The following is a 7273-nucleotide window of genomic DNA, read 5'->3' on the forward strand; positions in this document are numbered from 1 at the left end:
CCGTGGAGACTCACAGCATGTGGAGGCTTCACGCTATTCTCCGCAGCATCCACGCACAACTCACCACACGCCCCACTGAGAGCGAACCACATTATAGCGACCACGAGGAGGTTACCCCATGTGACTCCACCCTCCCTAGCAACCGGGCCAATTTGGTTGCTTAGGAGACCTGACTTGAGGCACTCAGCACGCCCTGGATTCGAACTCACGACTCCAGGTGTGATAGTCAGCGTCAATACTCACTGAGATACCCAGACCCCCCACACACAGATCTTATTCCTTAATTTAAGTTGGACATGACTAAATGTATAACTTGCATGGTACAGGGCTTATGAGTCACTATGTAACCACTCCGACTTAAGAGTTTTTGATTCACTAAAAAGAACCAGCTCATAGGAGTCAAATGACATGTTTGGGAACCATTAACAGAACCAAAAGTCATGAAAATCTTACTGTATTTTAAAAAAAAATGGAACCGGTTCTAAACATCCGCTGCATCGCATTCTCAGTGAGGACTTAATGCAGAATAATCCAGTTTACAGAACGCCGGTACTGTCAAACCTGCTTTATTTCACAGCGACAGCTGAAGGGCAAATATCTGCTGAGTTAGCAAGTTTAAAGAGTGTATTTGGAAATTCTTTAGTAGAAATATAAATATGACGAGCGCTCTGTGTATGCCAAGTACTACAGAAAGCTTCTACCATATAAACTCAGTCGGTTCTTAATTCCAAAGCAAACACACGCGGGGGCCTGAAACAGGCGGTCTGGTATCAATCTGGATTTTAAAGGCATTCCAGCACGAGAGAGATTGTTTTCTCAGTGGAGGGAAGCCAGCTGGACTCTTCTTACAGTGAGTGAACGAGAGAATCCTGCTCACATACTGACATTCACATCATAAATCCTGCTTTTAAAAGTTCAGATGCCGCAAGAGTGGATGATGGAGTAATCAGAAACATGTGGTCTGATAACATCCACCCAAACACACCACCATCTCTTAACCACAATTCTCTTAAACACTCTTCAAATCTGGAACAGAATTCAGTTTCTCTGTAAAACAATCATGTCCTGCTGTCTGACGAGAGACTCAGCGGACACATACACATGGCATGATTTGGAGTGAATCCCTTAAATGATCATTCTGTGTGTGTACAGAATACAGGAGTCACTCCAGAGCACAAAGTGATAAACACAGCAACATTTTTGTGTCTTATGGCTGTCCACAGGAAACTTTTTTTAGTGAACAGCCATCAACAGAAGCACTGCTTTGCTAATAGAGATCGGAATTGTCTGGAATATAACATTTCCAGTTCTGATTCTGATTTCTCTTAATGATTCTGGTTCTTTAATACTTCCTTGAATGATACTTTTAATACTTTTGAGAAAGAATTCCATGGAAATAAGAAATGCAACTCTCACTGCATTTAGCAGCCTAACAAAACTCATGTGTATCATTTACAACACATCAGTCTGTAACTGCAACATTACAGAACACAGTAACAGCTCTTACCTCATTTTGAGTTGGAGATGACGAACTCATCATTTGGGACTCACTTTATATGAGGTGTCTTTAGCTGTGTACTGAAGCATTTGTGATAATGTACTTATTATGTACATATGTGTTGTTGCATTGGACTTACATTTAAAGTACCTGTATTTAATCACATTTGTAGTTTAACTGTTAATCTTACCACTAAACCTAAATAACCCTAACCTAACCCTAAAGGGGGTCACACACCGGATGCATATATAATAAAGGAATTTTCCGGGTTAAATACAAGTTAAGATCAATCGACAGCATTTGTGGCATAATGTTTGACTTCCATTGTAAGTGTCTCACTGGAACACAGATTTGTGCTTTTTTAAAGAAAAGGAGGGACGAGTTGAAATAAATCTTAACGTGTACTGAACCCGGAATATTCCTTTAAAGACACCTAAATATAAAGTGGGACCAAAATGGACTATTGGACTACAGGGGTCACACTGTGTTTAACACTGTAGAGTCAAAAGAACTTGCTCATAACAGAACCAACAGTCATGAAAATCATACTGTTCTGTTCTTTTTTAACCCCTACTATTATCATAGGGTCATATTTGACCCAGGACGGGTGAAGAATACATTATAAACAATGCATAGATTTTTGATGATGTAACCAAACGTTGTGACTTTGTCAAGACCATCAAAACAAACTAATTAAAATTACATTTTTGTATATAACTGTTTTAAATAACAATTTAAATACATATTGTTCCTTCATTGTCGAAACCTTAAATGTTGAGCCCTATGGGAAGAACCAGCTGTGACCTGTGAACTTTGCACTCTCTGGATGTTATCCAGCTTTAAATTGTTTTTTGTACATCTATGAATCATATTTGCTCATATTTAACCCCTGACATCATACTGTTCTCTAGCCCCCCTACCTGCTCCAATGGGTACTGCATCTCCCACAAATTACATACTTTCCTCTCAAACAGGGTTTGTGCACACACACACACACACACACACACACACACACACACACACACACACGTCCACACAGAGAGAGTATTTTATTTTATTGTTTACAGTTTTGAACAGGTAATATGTTAGTAAATATGTTTACTAACATGATTTTATATGAAAGGGTACGATGGGACTAAAGGGCCCCAATGGTACCTATTGCATATACATTTCTCCCAAATCATTAGATGGCAGAAATATGTATTACGGCACCTTCCTGTAACACTGTAACGATTTGTTTGACATTACTGGGAAGGAACGGATTTGTTGGGCTCATTTTGACCGCTGGAAAATACATTTAACATTAGACATTCTTCAAGCAGAATAAATCACAGATTCTTGTAATTTAGTTCATTATACTGAGACATCCTTTTGACAAGTTTTTAATCTTTTTATTTTACTTTTTACTTGTTACTACATTGATATTCAATATATCTGATCAATACGTTTGAACAGAGTTTACTTAGAAAGCAATTAAGCTAATTTAACAAGTTATATTGATTTAAGTCAACTTTATGTTCTGTTTAAACAACCTTCCCTCTGAAGATGACATTACTTTTTTTTTTTTTCAATGCAGCACAAACACTTACTTTTTAAAGTTGAAACAACAAGATTGTTTTGTTTTTTTGTTGTTGTTGTTTTTTGCAGTGAATACGGGTCAAAAATGACCCGAAGGACAAAAGGAGGGTGCAGTTTCTAAAGACAATAGGAGAGTTAATACCGGATTCCTAACCCTAATCATAAAAGATCTTTAATCTACTGCTTTAAACAGGGTCACCTCGAAACCACAGGACTGCAGTCAGAGATTCAATCAATTCAGTGATTTTCAGGCATCTCACTGAAATTCCTTAAAAGTCACTGAGGTCACTCAGGGGTACAGCTGCATCTGAACAGAGGAAGAGCAACATCTGCAAAACTCATGATTACATTTCAACAATAGCATAATGAATGTTGCATCTTTAGATCAAATTGAGCCAAAAAAAACAAAAACAAAAAAACTTGAAAACTTTCAGATTGGTCCAGGTATTGTGTATACGCAAACAACAAGTGTTGTCTCTATGAAAAAGGTGATTGGTTCTTTTAACTGAAAGACATCACTTCAGCTACAATATTGAACAATTTCTGTTGTTCATTATTATACAAGTAAATATGTCCTCTTCCCTGATGTCTCTGAGCGCACCTCAGACGAGCTGTCAGAGTCACTAACAGAGGTAGACCGATATATCGGTTTTACCAATTCATCTGTGCTGATAGTTGCTTTTTGACAAAAATCTATGGCAATAGTTGCAGGTAGCTTTACCCTAGTGAGTGTAGGCTGTAAAAAGCTTAATTTTGTAAATACTTAAATGTAGAGGGTTGTAAGTCTCTGGCATTTGAAAGTAAGTGAGTGTATTCTGGGATCTTGTTTATAGTTAAAAGTCTCATGTTAAGCACCAAATCTTTTCGCTGGTTATTACTGGGATTTTGTTCATTTTGGACTCTTTTTGGATGACTTAGTAAGGAAAGACTTTTAGACATTCTATAAATTCTACAAATCAATTTTAAGAACTATCGGCCAATTAATCGGTTATATCAGCCCTTTCCACCACCTTAGTTATCGGCAAAATCCACTGTCGGGTGGCGGAGGACGAATCTCAGTTGCCTCCGCGTCTGAGACCGTCAATCCGTGCATCTTATCACGTGGCTTGTTGAGCGCGTTACCGCGGAGACGTGGCGCATGTAGAGGCATCACGCTATTCTCCGCGGCATCCACGCACAACTCACCACCATGTGGTTCTCGCCCCACCGAGAGTGAGAACCACATTATGTGACTCTACCCTCCCTAGCAACTGGGCCAATTTGGTTGCTTAGGAGACCTGACTGGAGTCACTCAGCACACCCTGGATTCAAACTCACGACTCCAGGTGTGGTAGTCAGCGTCAATACTCGCTGAGATACCCAGACCCCCCCCACACTACACTTCTTTAATGTAAACGCATGTTATCAACAGCTGATTGTCTCAGAAGTGAACTGCGTTGTAGAATGCAGGAATCACTGCTATGAAGAACTGAAGTCTGTGTGAACAGAATAAGAGGAGAGACAGCTGAATTTCACTGCTGTGTGAACGTGTCCGATATCGACTCATCAGATGGATCAGTTTGAATGAGCTGTGTGAGGTTTCCTGCTCTTTGCTTGAACTTGTCCTGCATGGGTGACTCTTCTGCTTTCAGAATGATCTTAATCATTTGAGTTCTGCTTAATTATTCACATCATTCCAACATGTGTGTGCATGTCACAAGAGTCTTAATGTGACCTGTGGAGGGTCCCGAAGAAACCAGTCGTGGAAGAATATCACCTGTTAAACTTCTCCAAACTGTGTCATTCCCTTCCCATTCCCCTGTGAGATAAGTTTAGCTCTACAGCTGATTTAATGCTATATTTTGCAGCATTAAAGGTTATCTGGAATCACAAGAGCTCCTTGTTCCCATTTGAGGGGGTTTCCAGTGTTCCAAGGTGAAACTGAAAGGATAACCATTACATTTCTTGTGGATCTCTGTAATATGAGCACATGTTTGCATTCAATAATAATTAAAGTTTTAAACCCTTTAGAATCAAAACAAACACACATTAGATCAGAGGGGAATTACTCTGTGACATAATATGATGTCATAATGAATTAGCATTATCAAACACTACAGAAACAGAATTCATATATTATACAGACAGAACAACATAATAATAATGCCTGATTATCTGTCATTATTACAAAGACTACACTGTTGATTGATATTTATACAGCTGAAAAGGTAATTGACAAATAAGGTCGTCTGAGGTGATAAAAATGGGAAAATCTAGTTTATAAAACACGGGTCAAATGCATTAAAATGTAATCTTTGTGTCCATGTTGGTTTCACAAATTTTGGAATGCCCAGTTCCCACTACTTAGTAGGTCCTCGTGGTGGCACGGTTACTCACCTCAATCTGGGTGGCAGAGGACAAGTCTCAGTTGCCTCCGCTTCTGAGACCGTCAATCCGTGCATCTTATCACGTGACTCATTGTGCATGACACCGTGGAGACTCACAGCATGTGGAGACTCATGCTACTCTCCACGATCCACACACAACTTACCACACGCCCCATTGAGAGCGAGAACCACTAATCACGACCACGAGGAGGTTACCCCATGTGACTCTATCCTCCCTAGCAACCGGGACAATTATATAGTAGGTCCTCGTTTTTAAATAAAATGGTTTAACTGCTTATTTTAAGAAACAATAATACAAATTTATTCTGCACTACTCAAGCCAACGTATATTTCTTTTCAAGAATTTCAGCTTTTAATGAAACTGACTATTATTATTATTATTATGCTGTTACAGTTACACTGCAAAAAACATGTTTTCTTAATCAATATTTCTGTCTTGTTTTCCAGCAAAAATATCTAAACATTCTTAAAACAAGATGAATTTACTTGAAGAGGCATTAGATATTAAGTCTTGTTTTCAGAGAAATCTAACTAAATTTTTTGTGAGTTTTATGCTTAAGGGGTAAGAATAATCAACTTAAAGGTACAGTTCACCCCAAAATGAAAATTCTCATCATTAACTCACCCTCATGCCGTTCCAGATGTGTATGACTTTCTTTCTTCTGCAGAACACAAATTAAGATTTTTAGAAGGATATTTCAGCTCTGTAGGTTCGTACAATGCAAGTGAATGGTGACCAGAACTTTGAAGCTCCAAAAAGCACATAAAGGCAGCATAAAAGTAATCCATACGACTCCAGTGGTTTAATCCATGTCTTCTGATATGATAAGTGATATGATAGGTCCATAAAACTCACAACATTTAGACTTAATAGCTAATGCCACTTTGCTTCTCAAGTAAATTCAACTTGTTTTAAGAATGTTTAGATATTTTTGGCTGTAAAACGAGACATGATTTACGGCACATGACATTTTGACTTTAAGTCCCAGAAAAAAACATAAAAATAACAGTGAACTCAGTAACTGAAAACATGTTTAGAGGTGTACTCAAGCAACTGTTTTTAAGTGAACTGCATTTTTAAATAATTTAATAGATATGGACAAAAAAATGAGCGTCACGTCATTGACCCTAAATACTTTCTTGTATTCCTCATAAAACATTGCTTTGTTTAACCGGCCCGACATGTGAACCACCTAAATTTGACAGACTAGGGGAGAATCATTATTTTTGCAATTCTGTTTGGTGACCCTAATGGCGCAGAAATAACTTTAAATGACATCATACTCTCTGAAAATACTTTTAATGATATAATAACTTTAATGGTTTCATTATAACTTTAAATTGAAGATAATTGTCTTTACAGAGGATTTGATTCAGTGTCCGATTCATCTACAACAATAGGGACAGTCCCAAATGAAAGAATCGGCTCCTCCCGAACAAACACATTACGCAGCGGCTCAATTACTGCTGGGAAAACAAATTAGCTTAATGGGGTGTTGAGTAACCGCTGCAGTTCTGAGAAACTAAACTGATAACTCTGGATTTGTTGGGGGGAAACGGCAACAAATCCATTGCAAATTCAAATTCAAATGAGCTGACAGTGAAGTCCCTGTGAATGAAAGACACGCCCTCGTTCCCAGCGGAAAACTCTGCAGTTCCACATGGAATCACGGCAGGAAAGTCCCAGCTGAGTTGTTTGAAGGCGGGTTTCAGTGTGAATGAAGCACTCGGGCACAATGACCACGGATCATCGCTCTGCCCACTCCACAGATGCTGGAATCCACCCAGAAACACCAACGTTACATTTACA

General features: G+C 38.7%; 2 protein-coding genes across 6 annotated transcripts in view; both read left to right on the forward strand.

Moving 5' to 3' along the window:
* Positions 1-7273, forward strand: part of LOC127433095 (ATP-sensitive inward rectifier potassium channel 15-like) — a 344355-nt gene that overhangs the window by 210996 nt on the left and 126086 nt on the right. The gene's annotated exons all lie outside the window — the stretch shown is intronic.
* The window catches only part of LOC127433071 (palmitoyltransferase ZDHHC8B-like), a 241047-nt gene that overhangs the window by 445 nt on the left and 233329 nt on the right, over positions 1-7273 (forward strand). The window lies entirely within an intron of this gene.

This window comes from Myxocyprinus asiaticus, chromosome 42, assembly GCF_019703515.2.
Source record: "Myxocyprinus asiaticus isolate MX2 ecotype Aquarium Trade chromosome 42, UBuf_Myxa_2, whole genome shotgun sequence".
NCBI classification, from domain to species: Eukaryota; Metazoa; Chordata; class Actinopteri; order Cypriniformes; family Catostomidae; genus Myxocyprinus; species Myxocyprinus asiaticus.